Genomic DNA, 20,911 nt, shown 5'->3' with positions numbered 1-20,911 from the left:
CAAGGTCTAAGCTTAATATTGGAGCTCTGTGCATTGTATTCTAAGGCTTACAAGTGGGTATTGTATTCAAAGTAAGCAAGCATTGCTCAACCAAAGGTACATGTACTGATAGTGGTTAGATGCAACTACTGTCAATACGCTTCTCCTTTTTGTGACTGGTCAAGAAACTTTCAAAGGCCGTTGTAACATCACGTCCTGCGGCTGCTGCCGAGGACATGAGCTGCTGACATCTTCCCGTTGTGCCACCTGTGCAATCAGACTAATGCTTGAAAGAAAACAAAACAGCTCGAGACGCGTTCCACAGCAGGCCCGTCCCGTTCATGCTTCTGTGCTTAAATCCCTAACCAACACTCTTCCTCTCTGCTTCCTAGCGATTGTTCTAAGAATATAAATTTTGAACATTTGGGGTCTACTGAAATAACCTCTTCCTCTCTTATTTGTGCTGTTACCTGATGTTCTTTTCAAGGAGGTCGGACTAACCAAAAGGTAGAATTCCTATCAAAATGAGCTGTAGAAGGAATTGTAGAAGGACTAACGGTCATAAACCCAACACCAGGGTGAAACCAGCCCCACAGCCAATCGATTCCTCTGAAGTATTCTGTCTGCAATGACTGGTGACAAGTCAGGACTTGAAGGGCCATCTAGGAAGCCAGCAATTCTGATCCATTTGGCCAGACTAGCACACAAGCATTCACTGCGGCATTTGCTGCTGCTCGGGAAACACTCCCCCCGCTTTTGCTTTTGCTGCATAGGGAAGCACAGGCAAAGCCCAGCCTCTCCCAGCTGCCCTCAAAGGCAAAAGGAACGCCCCAAGTGCTCCCTGGCTGCCTCCAAGCACAACAACAGCTTCTCTAGGGAGTCCAAAATGTCTGTGTGACACCAAAGTGAGGAAGAACACGTGGTCCAGCTCATGCTGAGGCACACACACAACCCACTGCCCAGTCGCACAAGAAATGCACAGGACGTACTCAGCAGCTCCAGGCACTGCTCCTCTCTCTCCTGGTGCAGCCGCTCTGCCTCCTGGCTTGAGCTGGGCGAGCTGCTGGTGCTCGGGTTTTCAGGCTGTGGAGAGAAGGCTTCTCTGGAGGATGCTGCTGCAGCGGCAGCTTCCATGGCATGGCCCGCATCCATCTGGGACAAAGAAAGGTGTTTGTGTCAGGACGGTGGCTGGAAGAGTTGCCCCAGGCTGCGCATTTCAAAAGCAAGCCCTTAGGAACAACACTTGTGTTAGGCTGCAAGCTGAGCTCTCAACTCTTGCACCTCAAGTCAAACCCCGCCAAGCAGCAGGAGACTCCAGCTTGTCACAGCCAGCCATGTTAGAGACTGTGAAAGGGAAAGAGCAACTTTACATTTCACCCCCTTCTGAGGTCTGCATTCACCACAGATGGAGACAACTTGTGCAGAAGCTGCGTGGGCCACCATGTTCACCTGAACAAAGCCCTCAAAAAACAAAGCGAGCACTAAGAGGCACAGCAGAAATACATTCAGAGGATTGCTGGCCACTGGCCACAGCACTAGCCCCGCTGGCCAGGGCAGCAGCTGAGTTTCAGCAGCCCAGCCAATGTCCTTCTGATCAGCTGTGATGGACACCACAGAGCATGGCAGCCAGAGGCATTGCCCCCCATCCACCTGCTGCTTTGCAGGGCAAAGGTGAGGAGACACCACTTGTTGCGGGACTGCAGTGCCTACTGCCCTCCACTCACCTGCTTTTCTTCAGCCAGCCTGTACTGCAGCTGCATCTCTTGCATCCTTTCCCTGTCTTTTTTGTGCCTCTTCTCCATTGCCTTCATCTTCCTTTGAGCATCCTGCAGCTCTGCTTTGATAATCTGTCAAGAAGAATCTTACTGGCTCCTGCCGTCATGCTCAAGTTTCTCCTGTTCCATTCTCAAAAGCACTTCCGTTCAGCCACATACTTCTTTATCCAGCTCTAACCCTTCCATGCTAACTCTTCTTCCTGCTGCTCACCGCTGGAACCTGCCAGGCTCTGTGCTTCCAGTGCCTGCAGTAGGCCTTGCCCCCCTTTCCTGAGGTCGCCAGTTCTTGCCCCTCTTGCTGCCCTTCCCTCTGCTACCTGGCTAGTCGGGCTCACCTGCCCATTCTCTTGCTCCTCTTCCAGCTCCAGTCTCAGGCACTCCACCTGCTGCTGGCTTTGCTTTAGCTTTTGCTGCAGCTGGCGCACCTTGCAGAAGAGCTCATTTTTCTTGCACTGGAGCTGCACAGAAACGAAGAGAAGTCAGCTTTAAACTTGCCACACACCACTTGTGTGGCAGCCAAGACTCTTGACTGGCTCTGCTTTCTAGCTTTTCTTATTCAGGTTGCATGATGGCAACTCCCTGCCTCATCTTCAGCAGGCTTTTCTCCTGCTCCCTCTGTACCTCTGCCAGGGACTTTTCCCGTTGCTCCAGCAGCTCCTGTGCCTCCAACTGCTGCTGTTCAAGCTCGCTCTCCTGATGAGAGGAAGAAGACACTTCCAGATGAAGTCTCAGCCAAGCTCCCCAAAGAAAAAAATGGAAGCTTCATCCCTCCCACAACCCCCCACCTGAAGAGTGCACAGTAGTGACTTTGTGCCCTCCAGCACTCGTGTCCCAACAAGAAACTTAAGAGGAAGGTCAGCAGGTGGAAGGAAAGGAGATGCCGCCTTCCTTCCCCACCCCACTCTGTTGACTGGCTGTTTCCTGGCCCCTCTCTCCTCAGCATTTCTCTTCTCAGATGTTCTCTGCTCCAATTCCCCGTGTCCTTTGATCAAGGAAAAGCTGCAGCTGCACTGCAGGCTGAGGATGAGGCCAGCAGCCCCATGCCCTAGTCACAAGTCAGGCCTCCAGCTGAAATGCCAGCAACATGTGGCCTGTTGCATACCCTTCAAGGCTAAAGGGAAGAGCTCTGTCCACCGTGGAAGGATAGAAAGCAAGGGACCCAGTTGCTGGGACTGCAGTTGGCAGCAAGGTCAGCAGTCTGCTACATGGCATGAGGGTGTGGGGAAGATCCTGCCCCTTTGCGGCCATGCTTTGGGTGGTGATCACGCAGCCTCCTGGGACACTTGGCTTATGCCCGTCCTGAAACCGTGGCTGCATTTCCTGTCCTGGCACCGGCCTCTGGGGCTTCTCAGGGTCTCAAGTACGAGCCCTTGTAGCCCTCTGCTGCCTGGCCCAGCAACACGTAGCCAACAGCACAGGCTTGCGGCCGTGCCACATACTCGGGCTGCTCTTCTGCTAAGCCAGCCCACCAAGCTTGCATGAGAAATACTCAAGCGTATTGTTTCCTACCAGTTTTTTCAGGAGCTTCCTTTTGTCCTCTTCCTGAGCACACTGCCAGAGTCGCAGAGCCTTGCTGCACTGCTCTTCTGCCCAGCGCAGCTCTTGAGCCATCTTTTCACATTGCTGCTTGCTGAAAGATCTTACAGCTTGCAGCTCACGCCGAAGGCCCTTCACGTCCGCTGCAAACATGACAAACGGCAACAGTCAGACACTACACAAGCAGAGGACTCGGCTGACCTTAAGCCCTTTCACTTTCAGCAAAGGAGGGACCTGCCCCCAGCTCCTTCACTCCTGGGAAGCTCTGCGGACAGAGCTGGCTTCAGAGCAACTGCACCAGGCAGGAAGATCACCAGAAACAAAGTGCACGAGTCTCTCACCCAGGATCACCTCCTTGGCCTGCGCGGCTGAGCGAACTTGGCCTTCCAGACGGCTCCTGGCCATCTCCAGCTCTGACACGTGCTGCTGAGCCTCCAGCAGGCTGCACTGCAGGCTCTCCTTCTCTGACCTACGAGGTGTGAAGATGAAGAGCAATTGTTCCTGGCAGGAACACTGGGGCAGGTTTTCCGGGAAGGTGTGCCTTAAGATTCCCACACTTGAGTATGGAAAATGGCTTGCATGGAAACTTAGATACAGCAAGACTATTTCTACCACTTCAAATGGCAAAGCAGGCCCCTCTAGGTGATTGGCCAGCCTTTCCTCATGACCTAGCCCAGCACAGAAAGCCCAGCTGAGTTGGATCTCAGCAGCCAAAGCTCCAATTGCTCTTGTCTGACATATCCCATATGGGTGGCTATGCCCTCAAAGTCTCTACTAATGAGCAAAAGCCCAGCCCCTGCTCACAGCCCTGAGCTCATCAGCACTTCCAAGTCACTCTGCAGCTGGACAGAACACAGGGTTCTCCTGCCTGACCCATCAAAGTTTAAAGCCATTCTTAGTGTACGTAGAGATACTTTGTTTGCCAGACACTCTCGAAGTAAAAGGGACTAAAGGAATGCACCAAACCATATATGAAAGCTTCCTCTGGCTTCTAGCAGCATGAGTAAGACACCAGAACCAGGTTTTTATCTGAACAAGAACTGTCTCGCAGGTGGGACAGGTATCCTGTCATTTAAACTTCTGGAATGTCACGAACAAGAACACTTGCTACATTTATTTGTGGCTAACAAACGCAGCAGTTCCCAAATGCCTTGGCACTCTTTAGAAAGGAAGAGGAAGCAGCCAAAGGGATCTTGACAGGTTACAGAGGTGGGTGGACAAATGAGCAAGAATCAGTGCTCAGCAAGAATCCCCAGAGACTCTCGAGAAGGCTGAAGACCTTTCCCTTCTCCTGCTGCTGCTCCTGCTGCTGCTGTTGCTGCTTGTAAGCAACTATAAGTCCTGCACTATACTTCACAAGAGTTAGCTCAGAAAGGTCTCAAGATTTTCAGCTGGACCCTCCAGCTTCACCCAAAGCACCGGCATCCTACTTGCAACATTCACATGGAAGAACCTTGAATTGTGAAAATCCCATGTCGGACTAATTGGCGAGGAAAGACCCATGTTCAGAGTCAGCAAAGGAGAAACCAAAAGCAGAGGAAAACTTCTGCCTTCAGCAAACATCTGCACAGTTTCCCTGGAAACCAATTCAGTGCCAAGTTGGCTTGCTTTGCATTTGTCAGGGGAATGTGCAAAGGGTCCCAAGCCAGTGCCCCAAAAGGCTTTGAGAGCCTGAGCGGTCACAGAAACAACATTCAGCGCACAGTATCCATTTCTGGTTTTTCTCGTGTCTCGTCACCTCTCTGTCTGAGAAACATTTGGAAAGCACACAGGAGGCACTAAATCCTGACATAATGCTTACCACCTTTGGAATTACAGACCTTCAATCATGTCCCACCCAGCATCTCCTCCTGCCTTTACCTGGCCTCTACCAGCTGCTCGGAAAGGCCTCGTAGGTCCCGCTCTGTGGCTGCCAGTCGGGCTTCCAGGGCCGCGTTCTCTTGTGCCAGCAGCGCCTTGTCTCTGCACACCTGGGACAGGATGTGCCCTTGGCGAGACAACTCCTGCAGCAGCCTCTCCAGAACCCTGGGGGCTGGCTGCTGTGGGCGGCAAACCTGGAAGCAGAGGGGACCAGTTTTGTAGAGAAACAACAACAACAACAAGACATTCTCGGTCTTAGCTTGCTGCCAGAAGAAGCATTTGAGGCAGTCTTGCTAGGACAACACCCTCTCGCAGAGATGCTGCCTAGGAATAAGGTGAGCATACCTTTGGCACTGACTCTTCCTTCAGCTGATCCCTGCGAGGCTGCGATTGCTCTGCTGGCTCTGCTGCCACTTCAAATGCCCTCTCTAGTGAGGAGTGGCACTTCCTCTCAAATGCGGCCAACTCCTTCCGTCTACAACAAGGAGACAGACAAGCAAACCATTAATAGCAACACAGTCTCCTTGCAAATGCAGGACTACATACCATGTCCCACGTAGGGCACTCTCAGGGACTTCCAACAGCCCTCTAGTTGCACCTCAAGAGAATGCTGCACTTCCCTCCCTAGACCAGCATCTCTCTTTGTCATTCGTGCAGGTGACAGAGTCACCAGTGAGAAAGCCAAACAAGCTTCCAGAAGCCACAAAACCCTTCCAGAAAGCTCAGCTTCTCTCAGCTTAACAGCTTCCTGCCTGCTAGGTCTTACACTCCTCTCTGATAGAGTGCATATCAGACTTGCAAAAATTCTTCTTTGGCTAAGACATCCTTGGGAAGTCTAGATGAGTACTGCAACAATTCCTCTTGCTTTCAGTAGTGCACCAAGGAAAGAGCCCTCAAGCTAGAGCTTGGAGAGGAGGTGGATATGAATTTCCAATCCCATAATCAAAGCATCCCATGATGGTTTGGGCTGGCAGGGGCTGCAGGAAGCTTCTAGCCCAGTCTTCAGCTCCAAGCACTTGGGGTCAGCTATGGTGTCTGGACAGCCTGCTCCAGGCTCCGTCCAGCGCAGTTTTCCAAATTTCCAGAGGTGGAATCTGCACAAGCTCTCTGACAAGCTTCTTCTGCTGCATTAATGCCTCTGAGGTTCTATGCTTCTCCTGAGGCCCAGCCTGAACCTCCCTTCCTTCTACCCTGCTCCAGTTCAGAATGCTTTTTGGCAAGGTTTGACAAGTGAGTCCCAGGAGGCAGCAACCAGACCTGCCCAAGAGGTGCCTTCCCTTTGCTGTGCTGAGCAAGTCAAATGATGAGAAAGCCAAATTTGTTCTTTGGCGCTGGGCCTCCTAAAGGCCAGCAATGCCCAGCCCCGCCCAGAGAAAAGAGAGAAAGCTTAGCACACACCTGAACTGCCGGGCCCTGCGCACTCTATCCATGCTTTCCTGCCACTCGGCTTTTCCTGCCTGGGCCGAGGAATCCTGACAGGCAAGAAGCTCTCCTGTTGGCGCCTGCAAGGAATGGGCAGGGAAAAAGCACAAACAAGACATAAGGACTCCTGAGAGCTGGGAGAGGCAGGAAGTGCACACACGGCTCACCTGAAGGCAGAAGCTGTTGTGTGGGGGTGTTGATGGGAGTAACTGAATAACTCTTGAGGTGCTATGAAGTGTCTGAATAGAAGCAGGGAACATTTCCCTGCTCAGCTCTGCTCAACTGGCTTTCCCTCAGGATTTCAACCACAGGGGAGCACGCAGCAGGAACTGCGTTCCAGCCCTTCAGAGATAGACCTTGTCTCTGCCATGCAGAGCACCTCAGAATTCTGACCCAAGTAAACTTGAGGCATGCCAGAGTTAAGGGTGTCATCGATGCAGTGACTGTAGCTAGCTAGACAGTGTGTGGAGGGGGGAGCTCCCTGCAGGCAGCAATGGCTCTTCTGTACCCCACAAGGCTGTGAACTGTGCCTTGGCTCTGCTCTCTCCGCTGACAACACAGAGGCTGCACTGACACCGTGCACAGCGGGGCTCACTTTCACACCAGTAGCACTAAAGGACAGCATGCTACTGCTTGTCGAACACCAAGGTAAGTTCACAGTCCCTGTCAGAATGCCAGGAAAATGATGTCTGCATCTGAAAGTTCAGATCCCATTTGCCACGTGTCAGTGGCTGGGCTGAAGTGCTGCATCATGGCAGGACTCCAGCCCCAGCATCTTCAGCCACAAACGGCAAGTGCTGCCTGATCAGAAACCTGCAGCTCTGCACTGCACCAAAGCTTTGCAGTGTACCAACCAAAGCTGCCACTTACAGGTTCAGCATGCTCCGGATCTGGACTGACAGCCCATGGATATTTGTTATCCTTTGCCTCCCCTTCAGCCTCTGGAGGAAGAGAGCGAGCCCGAGGAGGTTCTGCTGCTGGTGTGGTGCTCTGCAGACAGACAGCAGTGTGAGGGACAGGGAGTAACCTGTCATTTAGAACCTTCTTTCTCCTGAGCCCTATCCCTAGCCGTCGTAAGGAGAAGTCATGAATTTGGATTCAAGTGCGACACTCAGTCATTAAAACTCAGATCAGGAGGGGTGATGAGATTCATTTTTGGACAGGACTGCATATGCTTCTGAAGGAGATATCTCAGCCTGGCTACAATCAGCCTGCAGCGTCCTGTCTGCAAAAGCTGACTTTCATTAGTTAAAATGTCTTCAATGGAAGAGGAGGAAACTGATGGAATCTTGGTGGTAGTGCTCACACAGACATTGACGTGAACTAACTTTCTTTCTTTCTTTCTTTCTTTCTTTCTTTCTTTCTTTCTTTCTTTCTTTCTTTCTTTCTTTCTTTCTTTCTTTCTTTCTTTCTTTCTTTCTTTCTTTCTTTCTTTCTTTCTTTCTTTCTTTCTTTCTTTCTTTCTTTCTTTCTCTCTCTCTCTCTCTCTTTCTTTCTTTCTTTCTTTCTTTCTTTCTTTCTTTCTTTTTTTCTTTCTTTCTCTCTCTCTTTCTCTCTCTTTCTTTCTCTCTTTCTCTCTTTCTTTCTCTTTCTCTCTTTCTCTCTTTCTTTCTTTCTCTCTCTCTTTCTTTCTTTCCCTCTCTCTTTCTTTCGTTCTCCCTTTCTTTCCTGTCAGAGTGGTGCTCTACTGCAACAGGCCAAGCTCACAGCTTGCTCCACAATTCTCAGCCACCAGCATTGTCACGGGTGCCCAGACCACTCACCAAAACATGGACTTGAGTCCTTCCACGTCTCAGGCGACCTGCCAGGGGAGAGGGAAAAGGAACCAGCTGCTCTTAGAAACTCTCTGTGCACAGGAATCCCACAGAACAAGGCTACCCAAGCATACAGCATTTCTCTTGAACACCATCGCTCCACGAGCAACACTCCTTTTGCACAGCAAGCAAGGGTACGGGGCAATACCCTAGACTGTGTCTACCTGTTGCTTGGCCTTGCCACTAAGGAACAAGATAACTGGCTGAGAAAATGCAAATTGTTCCTTAGCAGTCAGTGCCTACATTGTAGCTCATTGTCAACCCTACAGCCGAAGCTGCTTTTTTCTCCTCTCTTTTTCCTGGACAGTTTTAAATCATTTTTGTGAAGTGTATGCCGTATTTCCCACATGCTTGCTGTCAACAATTCCCCAGAAAAGCTTCCCCAAACCCCTGTTAGCACGTGCCGTTCTGTTCAGACACAGCACAGGCCCAGCTCCAGGGTTCAGGAGGACACACGAACTACTCGGCACTTTGCCCTTCAGCGCAAAGCCCATCGCTCCTGTAGCACGCACAGAGGGTGCAGTTAGACAGGCACGTCCTTTTAGGATGGAATGCAGAAAAAAGGTGCTTTCCCTCGGTTCTGGAGAGAACCGCAGAGTTTTTAGAAAGATGCCTCCAAAGCTCTCCCAGTCTGTATTTTGAATGTTGCCCACACCCTGCTGGGCAGGAGACACCCCCTTCTTCCTGCTGAAGCCCTTGGCAGGAGCTTTAGCAAACATATGGCATTTTTATGGCATTTTGTTTCAATGTGCTGCCCTAAGGGAAAAGACTTCTACTTACGTCTCAGACCATTAAAAATTTGGCGGGATGACACCGAGGAAAAAGCCCTGCCAACTGCTCTACGGACTTGCTCCATCATTTCAGCAGGGCTGCTCAAGTCCGTGGATTGGGAAACAAAACACAAAAATGGGAAAGAAATCCTCTTGCACAAGTCCCCGGACTGTGCAAGGAAAAGAGGTTAAAAAGACAAAAGGATGCCTGTGTGAGTCTGCAGACTCGTACAAGAGCAGGCAAAAAAAAAAGACTCCCTTTTCAGGGCACACACTACTGCCGGAGAACACCTCAAGAGAGGATCCTCCTGCAATGAGCACGCCAGGAGCTGCTCTGAAGGCTGATGCCTTGTGTGCATCAGGGCAACCTGCAGCTGACAATGCTGTGACGTGGCAGCCCTCCGCTGACATCACAATAGCGTCGCTCTAGGTTACTCTGTGAATTTGTGCCTAGCGACCGAACCTCCTCCACAGCTAAGACAAAAGAGAAGCCCAGAAAGTTCTCCTCTGTGCCGAGGCAGCACAAAACCCTCTTGCAGTCCATAAGCCATAGCTCAAAGGATCCAAGAGGAAAGCAAAACAGACACCAAGCACACACAGCCACTACTTTGGCCACCAATGCTTCTGACTAAACTAAGAACACTTGCTTAAATACTATGGATGAAATCACGCTATGCTAATATCCCAGACAGTTCCCTACGTTGGAATGCCTGTCATTCCCACTCCCTTACTGCAGGGCTAACATCAGCCACCAAGTGAAGGACTTGCTGAAGGAAGAAGGAAAACCTTAGTGCAGAAAAACAGCCAAATAACAAACCACCCATATGTGTTTACCTAACACTGGAGCAGCATTGGTGTTGTCCATATGGCAAGGACTGCGCAGGGCTGTGCCCATGTCCTGTGCATAGCAGGGGGTGCCCTTGGAGTGGCCCTCACCGTGTGGGTGCAGCCATGGGCGCATTTGCCCGTTCTCTCCACTTCCACCAGCTCCCAAGCCAGCCCTTCTCTTGACAATGTTCTCTGTCCAACACTAAGGTACTCCTGAGGCCTTTGCAGAAACCCACTCCCTTGGGCTTGTGGGAAACCTGCAAGGTCAGATTCCTCCATGGATGTGGCTTTTCAATCTCTGTCCTGCCCATGGTGGATATGGATGCGTGCTGCGTAGTGCTCTGTTTTTCAGTCCTTTGCTGCACTCTCATTTCTGGCCTGCAGGAGCCGAGTAGATTGATCCCCGTTTTCCTCAGCTAACTTGGTCTCTTCTTTTATGGACCGCATAGCTCACAGAACTGCAAACTCCATGGCTGCTGGGGAGAGTTGCAAGCAGCATACATGGCAAATGATACAAAGTGCAGGTTCTGTGGAATTCTCCTGCGTCATTTTCTTCTAGACCTTCTCATAATGTGCCACAGCAAGGAGCAAACAGGTGCCAGTGCCGTGGGTAACTGGAGAAGGCCGCAGGTCAAGAACAGGAGTTTAGCCCCTGGCTACAGGAAGCAGAGGAATTTGCAAGGCAGGTGAGTGCTTGAGATGCTGGAGGCCTGCCAAGCTTCCTGCTCTTGTCTTGCTGCTGAAATCCTGAACTTCAGTCCTCTTGACAACAACACTTGGGCCAAAATCCAGCATTTCTTAGAGAGATTGGCATCTGCTGAGGAACGGCTTACACTGCTCATCTTTATGACAATTAACCCAGGCCAGGGTTTAGAAAGGACGGACCTAAGTGAGTCTTTGGATTTTCCTGGAAGGAACAAAGCCTTGTGACAGCAAGCAGCATTCCCAGGCCTGCAATGGCAAGGTCCTGGGCACGAAGGTATGGGGCACAGAGTGCCCTCATGCCCTATTTCTGCGTCTTTCTGGGAAGCAGAGGAATATTGCCCCTGCCTGTGAGGAGCTCAGCCTGGGAAGTGACACTCCCCTTCTGGTTTGGGTTTTGTCTTTTTTTATTGTGGTCGGCAGCTCTTTGTAACATGAGCCAAGCCTGCCCCCCAGCCTGGCTGATTGGAGCCTGCCAGCAAAGGCATTGCACGAAGCCTGGACAGGAGGCACTTGAGGAGGCTTTGTGGCCTGCCAGCTCAGCGCAGGTCTGGGAATCAAAACTCCCTAACTGCCGCGCTCCATGGGGAGATTGCCTGCCTCGTCAGCCCGCGCTGAAGCTGTCCCTGCCCTGGCGCTGTCCAAGGCCCCGGCGCCGTGCGCTGGGGACGCACAGTCCCCACAGTCTGGGGCTCCGCGCTGCTTCGCAGCTGCCCGACGCTCTCCCCCCTCACGGAGGGGTCCCGCCCCGCCCCAGGCGCCCCCTGGCGGCTGCCCCGCCCCGCCCGCCCCAAGCAGGGGCCTTCCCTTCCCATGGCGCCCCCCAGCGGCAGCCGCCCCTCCCTGCAGGCACCGAGGAGGCCTCGGGCCCTGCTGCTCATCCTGTCACTCGGCTCCCTTCTTTTCACACACCAAAGAAGGCTTGACAGGAAGCCTTTTCCTGCCCTCTCCCTCTGCTTTCCTTTGTGCGGACCCAAGCTCTGCCCTGAACGTGGCCCTGGCGTCTACATAGCTGCTGGCGCAGGAAAAGGGCCCTTCCTTCTCCCGCCTCTTGTCACTACTGCCTCAAAAGCACCGCCCAGCTCTGCTGGGAGGAACAGCCCACGGCACAGTGGGTGCCATCCCTGCCCAGCCGGGGCTCTCTGGCAGAGCACCAGCAGCAGCAGCAGCAGCACTGCTTGCCTTGGCTTCACCCGTGAAACCAGAAGCCTCTGTGAAACTTCAGTGTCCACATCACTAGGAGGAAAGGGATCGCGGTCTATTTTCAAATTTTCCATTTCAGAGGCTTTAATCAGATAAATCAGGATGAGACCTTCAGACAGAATTTTACCAATTTATTGCGGCCAGGGTGGAATGTCTCATTCAGAACCATCCATAGTACTGTCTAATGTGTGCCACTAACGCATTTGAAGTTTATTTTAAAGACTTAGACTTCTGTTTCCTTCAAAACTTCCTTATTATTCCTCCTTAGGACAGCTGTAGATAGAGCTGCGGAGAAAGAAGATTCTAAATGACAGGTTACTCCCTGTCCCTCACACTGCTGTCTGTCTGCAGAGCACCACACCAGCAGCAGAACCTCCTCGGGCTCGCTCTCTTCCTCCAGAGGCTGAAGGGGAGGCAAAGGACAACAAATATCCATGGGCTGTCAGTCCAGATCCGGAGCATGCTGAACCTGTAAGTGGCAGCTTTGGCTGGTACACTGCAAAGCTTTGGTGCAGTGCAGAGCTGCAGGTTTCTGATCAGGCAGCACTTGCCGTTTGTGGTTGAAGATGCTGGGGCTGGAGTCCTGCCACGACCCAGCACTTCAGCCCAGCCACTGACACGTGGCAAATGGGATCTGAATTTTTATGTGCACAGAGTGCTCAGGCTCCCCGCTCCTCTTTCCCCCTCAGTGTCACTGCAGAGGAACGGGTCATCTTTTCCGCAGTCACCCAATCTCTGGGTTCACACTTCCTGACAGATCTAGGATGCAAAGGGCCTCGTTAAGAAGGTCAAAAGCATCGAGAATATCTTAGGAATTCTGAGAAAAGGTTACCCTTCTAAGATAACCAAGTCATTCCCTGCATTTGTCCTTTTCAAATTCTTTCAGTTGTCGTCCCTGTTGGATCATGCTTCTTCTGGTGCTTCTAAGGAATTGATTGTACTCTTGATTTGTACCAAGGCACAAACTGCAGAACCATCTGAACTGAACACAGAAACCAACTACCTCTGTCAGAGCATCTTCACATTCCACGTCACTTTCAAGATGTACTTGGAGGTGTTTGAATGATTATCTATGGCACAACTCTCTCCTTCTGGCTGCAGGCTCTGCAGCTGCTTCCTCTGAGTTCACCCAGGCTTGTATTCCCTAACAAGTCCTAGTACCACCTCCTCTTTTCCAAGGGCACAATAGTCTAAATGAAAACCTAGCCAATGGCACAACTCTCCAGTCCAGAAGGAAAAGAAAGGACAAGTTGTAAAACATTTTCTCAAAACATTTGTCCTGCTTTGCTGCAAGAGTCTTGCTGCACACACAGTGTTGAAAGCCGAGAAAAGCTGCAAAAGACGCTGTGGCACGTCTTGTGTGCCACAGAAGCTCAGCGTAGCTCTCCAGTAAAGAACTGAGTTTGAAAAGAGCAAACATGATTGTTCAAATGATTCTTGGAAAACGGAAACAACTTTCCCAAAGTGAAATGAAAATGGAAAGAAACAACTGAAGATGTTCACATGCATGGATTTCTTTATTTATATGCTCCCCTTTTCCGTGTTGCACAAGTTCTACATCACATTAATTCCAAATTCCTCTCACTTCTAAGACCTATGACTTACCATGTTATATACACTCTACACGCAATTTGCCTTCCCTTCTTTTTCTCTGAAAGCAATGCTGGAAACACAAGAAACATGCAAATGTAAGATCTCCAAAGTATACAGTGCTTTGGTCGAGTGTGAGTTCTAGAGAGAGGGAATAGGATCTGCGTGTATATTTTACCCTCACCAGTGACAATACACAGTTTCAACAAAGGTGGTTTGTGTGCCATTGTGCACAGCTCAAGACTCTTTGCCTTGGATTAAGGTGGCAAAGTTAACGTGTTTACACAGACTGGGGATTCAACTGCTCTGGTTTCCTACCCGTGTCAATAAACAGCAGGAGAAATAAACCAGCTGGCATTTTCTCAGCAGAGAGGACCTTTGCTCCAGTGTGAAAGTGCTGGATTGGCAATGGAGGAGGGAGCCGGCTGAGAGCTGAGCTGCTCTATCGGATTGGCATCCGAACGGCGGCAAGAAGAGCGGATCAATGCTTTTCTTTTCATCGTATCCGCAGTCTTCGATTTTCACCTGGGAGCGGACAAGGGAACACGAGCAGCGCTGGACAGGAGAGCGCAGCTCCGGGCGCGGCCTCGCCTCCACACCCCGAGCGCTCCGGGGAGCATGGCTGCCCCGCAGGGCCTGGATTTCTCCCTCCTCATCTGCTGCTCTGCCTGGCACGGGCAGGCTCCTCATTCAGCGCTTTGTTACGCTGCAGGGGAATGTGCGCACAGCGCTTTGCTTGTGAGCAAGAGGTGGCAGTGCGGGTCGAGCGGGCGGGATGAGGCACCAGGGGAAAGTTGCAGGGTGGACGGAAATTAAAGAAGCGGCTAAACGAGTCGGTGGTTTTGGCGTCGTCGCAGGAGGAAGAAGGAGCCGCTCCGTGCCTCCGGCCGAACCCGCTTCGGCCCCGGAGCCAAGTGGCCAGAGCCGCCCCGGGGCGCGCGCGGCCGAGCGGGGATGGGACAAACGGTGCCGGCGCTTCAGCAGCAGCAGCGGCAGCGACGACTCTGCTCACCCTCGGCGTCTCTTGCTCTAGTTCCTTCTGTCCCTGTGCCACTGTCCCGCACCCTGTCCCGGTCTCCCTGTCCTGCTCTACTCCTCCCACTCCGGGTCTCTCTGTCCACCTTCCAGGCAGGGCCATGCTCCCGGCCTGTCGCGGCCCCGGGCGGGGCTGCGCCCTCACCAGCCCCGCAGTCCCGCCGCGGTCTCGCCTTCGCCCGGTCCTTGCCGTACTGCCCGTTGCGCTGCTGGGCGGGCATCAGTAGCTGGGACTTGGGCAGCATCGCCATCCTTGGGCTGCGCCTGTCGTGACTCCGCGCCCGGCTCCGGCCTCGGCCCTGGCTCCGGTTCCGACTCCTCTCGGGGCCCGCGGAGGACGCGCGCGGGGCGGTCGCTCTCGGGGCCAGCGGCAGAAACTCGGTGTGATGGCCGCCGAGGCCGAGGCTCCGGTGCTCCGTTCAGACGGGGGTGCCCGTCCCGGGGGCCTTGGGGGACGGTCGGGGGCCGTTCGTGGACCCGGGCTTACCGCCGACAGCCCGCAGGGAATGCGCAGGAGGCCCTGCAGGAGCGACACAGCCTGCGTTCAGTGCTGCGGCGCGGCGACTTCGGCAGCGTCTACTCGGGGACGGCGCCTCGGTGAGTGGGGGGTTGGGCGGGGGTCGGGGGAGGAGGAGGAAGGTGGACGAGGATGGGGTTCGGCAGAGCTGGCTGCAAACTCAGCCCGCTGCTCCCCTTGGCTAGCAGGTGGCCATCAATTGTGTGTTGCGGGATTGCAATCCGTCATTGGGGAGAGCTGGTGAGGGACCGGGGCCAGCAGTAGAAACTGGCTGTGATGGGCGGGGAAAGCCGAGGCCCGGGAATGTGGAAGCCGCCAGGAAGCCTCGAGGGAGAGCAGCGTGGGCTCAGCAGAGGGAGCAGGGCATCCAGTGCTGGATTCCAGACCAATGGCACGGCATCAGCCCCACTGATGGCATCATGGTCTTCCCGCAGCACAACAGCATCCGTGCGTCTCTGGAAATCAAGATCTTGGACAAGGTATCCACTGGGCTCCATGGTGTTGTTCAGCTCCTGGATTGGTTGGAGCTCTCTGACAGCGTCTTGTTGGTGATCAAGTGCCCAGTGCAGTCTCAGGACGTCATGGATTTCGTTCTGCTGGAGGGTTCCTGTCTGAGAGGTGGCGCAGGGGCTGTTCTGCCAGGTGCTGGAGGCCGTGCAGCAGCTGTAAGGTCCTGCACCACGACATCAAACCCAAAAACATCCTCCTGGACCTGGCCACCAGATAGACTGAAAGGATGGACTTTGGCTATGGCACCTACCTCCAAGACACACTCTCCCCACAGTTTAGAGGTGAGACCACCCAGGGCTACTCTCCCACTCCTAATATCTCATGGGCCAAACCTGGATGTGGCCCTGGAGATTCCCCCTTTTGCTACCAGTCACGGGCACACCTATGAGCCACAGAGATCTGCCTGTAACTGACAGAAGGAAAGAAGGAAAGTTCAAGAGCATAATTCCTCCTTCTCCCGCTGCTAAACCTGTTTTCATCTCCCTCATAAAGATGAAATGCAGTTTTCCTGTGCATTGATGGCAGCTTATTGCACCTGCACAGCTGAGAGGCCTTTTCCCCTGCTGCTGTGCTGCGGGCTGATTTAGCAGTGTTATAAATAATAAAGATATTCATCGGAATTGAGTATAATCAAAAATAAGCGATACTTTATTTCATGATCAGGATACGGTCCACGACAGCCACAATTGCAAAGAGCAACGCCGACCCCGGGATCAGCGCCGTGTTAACACGCTACCATCCGAACTCTACCGCACCGGATCCCCCAATGTTCACAAAAAACGCTGTGTCAGTCCAGTTTATATACAGCTTTTCCTAGCCAGGAGCAGAGGTCTTGGTCTCCTTTTGTCGTTTCGCATATTCATGTGGTTTTCTTTCTCTGCGTTGGGCTGGGAGATGATGAATTCTGACGAAGGCAGGCTTTGGTTTACTGGAAGCTGGTATTGAGATGTATTTTTTCTGGTTCTGGTTATCTTAATCGCGGGTGCTTGTTGGGAGCTCATCGTTTGGGTGTTGCCTGGACGGTTTTGGAGTGAGCCATCTCTGTGGCCACGCCTATTCACCTGTTAATCTGGGCTGTCCTGCTTTTGTTGGCTGTTACAATGTTGTGATGAAGCAATCTGCGTCCTTTTCATCCGTGGTTCTCTTTTCGGTTTCTGAGTTTCCTTTGTTACTTTATTCATACCAAAACTGCTTATTCCGCATTAATTTACAACTATCCACGAATTACATTATATCATATATTGCAGTGGCAACGTCCTCCTTCATCTCAAGCAGCCTTTTCTCCTCCTCCTCCTCCTTCTGTACTTCAGCCAGGAAGTTTTCCCTCTGCGCCAGCCTCTGCTGCGCCTCTGAACTCTGTCGTTCCTGCTTGCTTGCCTGGTGAGGGGAGGAAGACACTTTGTTGGGGGTTGATTTTTTCCCTTTTCTCTCTGTGGAATTTTCCCCATTGTTATGCTAAGAAATTTGTTGGGTAGGACCTAGCATGGGTGGCTAGTGGCAGGAGAAAGGCAGGGGAAAGGGGGGGGGCGGAGGAAGGGGGAAAAACTGCGAGATCAGAAGCCAGAACAGGAGATGGGGAGGCACTGGTTCGCTCTCGTTTGCTTGTGGAGTCAGAGGAGGACGACCGCTGCTGCTACCCACCATCCCCCACCATCCCAATGCCGGGAGCCATCTTTTTTGGCTCTTAGACCCCGCACTGCTGCCTTCTCACCTCAGCCTGCTATCTCCAAGCACCCTGCTGAGCACCGGGACCGGCGCTGTGTGCAAAGTCTCTCCTCCATCCCTTTCCCATCCACAGTACTGCCGCCATCACTCCCAGCACCCCTGCAGCTGCATGGGATCTGCCCCTGTCCACCACTGGTAACTGCACCACGGGGAAGGATGCCTGTGGCCGAGAAGGACTGGAACTGGGATCCTGTTCTGTTTGGTTTTAATTTCATAGCTATGTTTCTGGTTTGGTTTTTTGGTTTTTTGGTTTTTGGGGGTTTTTGTCTTGTTAGATATATTAGCAAAAAACTGTTATCCCTATCCCCCTATCTTTGCCTGAGTGTCCCCTTAATTCCAAAATTATAATAATTTTACATTCTCCATTTTAAAGAGAGGCTCCTGCCTTTCTTAGCAGCTACTTGTCTTTCAAACCAAGACAAGTTCCAGATGAAGTCCCAGCCAAGCTCCCCAGATAATCAGCAGAACCTTCATGCACCACACAAAGCCCCAACTGAAAATTGCACATTAGTCATGGCTTTGTGCCCCCCCCACAATGCTGTCCTAATCAGAAATTTGGAAGGAGGAGCAGCAGATGGGACAAAAGGAGATGTCACATTCCTTTCCCGCAGTCACGGCTGCCTGTTTCCTGGCCCCTCTCTCCTCAGCATTTCTGCCTGCTCTCAGAGCTGTGCTCTCAAAGCGCTGAAGTGGTCCCTGCCATCTCCTCTGCTTCCTTCATTACTTTGCTGCAGGGATGCCAGCAATCGGGCTTCAGAAGAAGCTGGAGAGAGGCTCCGCTAATTTGAGAAATGGATGCTGTCCAAAGGAAACAGAAACAAAAGAAACCAATTTAAAAGACACAAAGGAAAAAGGAACCATGATTTTCCAAGCTGACCTTCTAAGAGGCTCAAGCTGGATTCCTCTAGCGCCAGAAACACACAGACACAAGTGGCAGAGTGCAGATGGACTCAGCTCTGGCTTGCAGGAAGAGCAGTGCCTGCCTTGGCATGCCCCCCCTCCTGTGCTGCCTGCCATCTTCCTCCACAGCAGGGGCAGCTAAGGAAGTGGCCCAGTCACCAGCTCCTGTCTGCCACAAAACCTGGCAGCAAAGCTGCAGCAGTTCTCATCGACTTGAGTGGGCCAGGCAGTGCATGGGGCTGGCACAAATCCTGCTCAGCTGTCCCCGTTTGGCTGGCAGAAAGCTCGAAGAGTGGGGCAGGAGGGACAAGCTGGGTGCCCTGGGATGCTCACAGTCAGCCTCCCACCACCCCTCTCTTCCCACACACCAATCTAGAACCGCTTGGCAGGGATTGCTTCTGCTGTGCTCTTCAAGCCCCACTTCAGGCCTTCATCCCCAGCACTACAGTACTTCAGTTCCTTTGCTACCAGGGAAACCTGAATCCACCACCCAAGAGCAAAAGAGGGCCCTGCAAATGACCAGAAGGTGGGAGCTGTTCTGTCCGGAACGGCAGTGAGAATTGGGCTTGCTTAGCCTGCAGAAGGGCAAGCCCTGGGGAGATCTTCCAATATTTGAAGGGCTTCTAAGAAAGATGGGGATACATCTGTTAGCAGGGCCCATTACAACAGGACAAGAGGGAATGATGCCAAGCTAAAAGAGAGTCCATTCAGATTGCCTCTAAGGAAGAAACTCTTTACCAGGAGAGTGCTGAAACACTGGCACAACTTACCCAGAGAGCTGGGATGTGCCCCACACTTGGCAACATTCAAGGACATGTTGGGTGGGGCTCTAAGCAACCTAACCTACTTGAAGATTCCCTTGCCAGTGGCAGGGAGTTTAGGCTAAATGACCTTCACTGGTCCATTCTAACCTCAACTAGTCTTGGATCCTACTTGGTTTTCATTTGAAAAGCGCCCAGAGAGGAGATTATTATCGGGAAGCCCATCCAATGCCCTGGAGTTTGGCCGAGGAGCAAAGCCTGACAGGGAGCAGCTGTTTGGCTGCAGCCGCTTTGCATTGTACCTGCAGAAGTTCCTCGGCAGAGCCTCGCCTGTGCACATCCATCTGCAGGCAGCAGCCCAGAAATTCACACAAGCCAGAGGGTAGCCTGAGCTTGTGCAGATACGGTGCCCCTCGCTTGCCTATCAGGTATTTGGCCTGAAGTAAATGGAAACACAAGAACTCTGTGTGATCTTTCCACATCCTTAAGTGCTCACCTTGAGCCCATATTTTACGCTGCAGTTTGCAGTGGCAATTTCTTGCCTAGCAGATGGTAAGAGATGAACCTTCCCAACCAGAATAAAAAAGGCCTCAATGCAGCCCCAGCTATTGCAACCTTCAACAGGTCTTGCCTTGGAAGTTTATGTGGGCCCCAGGGACATTTGACAAGTGGGCCTTGGTGGAACCAGTTCCAGCTGTGGGAATGGGATTTTGTCTAATCCCGTTGTGACAGAGCAGTAGGACAGTGGCATCTGAGCGTATTTGCACCTTACCGTGTCCTGGGTTTTCCAAATATAAGGAGCCCTTCCTTTGGCCATTTCTATTCCCACGATGCCAAGGGACCAGGTGTCCACTTTGGGGCCGTATGGCTCTCCTCTCACAACCTCGGGCGCCATCCAGCAGGTGGTCCCGACCATCGACCTCCGTTTGCTGCGCTCAGGGACGAGCACAGCACAGAGGCCAAAATCAGCTGAGGAGAAAAACAAACACTGCTTCAAGTAGGAAACCAAGAAAAAGAGTTCGCCTCTCTAAGTCTCAGAATGCAGTGCGGAATCCAGCTGCAAAAGCAGCTGTGCTCTCCTTCCTCAGGGCTGCAGCCAAGGACATGGGCAACTGTCCACTTATCAACACCCCCCCCCCCCGCCCCCCGACTATTAACACCGTGGCTTTTCTTCATTCACCTGGTGGTTTACACTGTAACTCCCTCCTTCCGGAAGGAACACAAAGCACAAAGCAAAGCTACTCTTGACACCTTGTTTCCTTTCTAGACCTCTCAGCACCTTGCAGCTGCGTCCTGAGCTTGCAGCAGTGCCCTGTGCACTCTCACCAGCACCACTGCCGGGCACCTGGCAGCCACTCAAAAGCAGCCCCACATTGCCTCCCCGGGGAGCGGCTCCTGAGCAGGAACACCCACCTAACTTGACGGAGCCGTCCCGGCCCAGAAGGATGTTGCTGCTTTTGATGTCTCTGTGGATCACCTGGTTGGCATGAAGGAAAGCCAGGCCTTGCAGGCACTGAGAGAGAAAAAAGAAAGAGGAGGACAAAAGTTGGCCTGATCCGACATCATCACACGCTTTAAAGGAAACTGCTCCTGAAGATTGACAGATGTCACAGGAACAGTGAGTGCTGCCAAGAGGAAGAGCTTGCCGCTGCATCCCTAGGAGAGCAGCATCTTTCCAAGGGAAGGCATATTCCTTTCTGAGGGGGAAACATCAGTCGTTGCAGGAGACTGTGCCCTGCAAAGCCAGCGCAATGACTGCTGCTACAGCGAATGCGCTCTCCCCATCCTGAGGACAAGCAACGGTTTTCCAAAAAAGGAAAAGTCCCTGCCTCAGGTACCAAGGGGATCATTGTCGGGCGGGAGACCACAGGACGAGGGTCGAAGTAGCTCATGTGTCAGTTTTCAGCAGCAAGCAGCATGGTGGGTGCCATGCCATCCTTTGAAGCTGAGACCTGTGATAGCAGAGTCTCTCTTTGCCTTTGCT

General features: G+C 52.4%; 1 long non-coding RNA gene across 1 annotated transcript; it reads right to left on the bottom strand.

Moving 5' to 3' along the window:
- Positions 1-8,247: 8,247 nt before the first annotated feature.
- Positions 8,248-20,442, bottom strand: LOC148219709 (uncharacterized). The gene is made up of 3 exons (XR_015799553.1): positions 20,341-20,442; positions 19,700-19,896; positions 8,248-8,373 (listed from the first exon to the last, which is right to left on the bottom strand). It is a non-coding gene; the product is annotated as an uncharacterized LOC148219709 (long non-coding RNA).
- Positions 20,443-20,911: the final 469 nt, after the last annotated feature.

Source organism: Sturnus vulgaris, chromosome Z (genome assembly GCF_052056855.1).
Source record: "Sturnus vulgaris isolate bStuVul1 chromosome Z, bStuVul1.hap1, whole genome shotgun sequence".
Lineage (NCBI taxonomy): Eukaryota > Metazoa > Chordata > Aves > Passeriformes > Sturnidae > Sturnus > Sturnus vulgaris.
The sequence above is the reverse complement of the archived record's forward strand: the minus strand, read 5'-3'. Positions and strand labels throughout refer to the sequence as shown.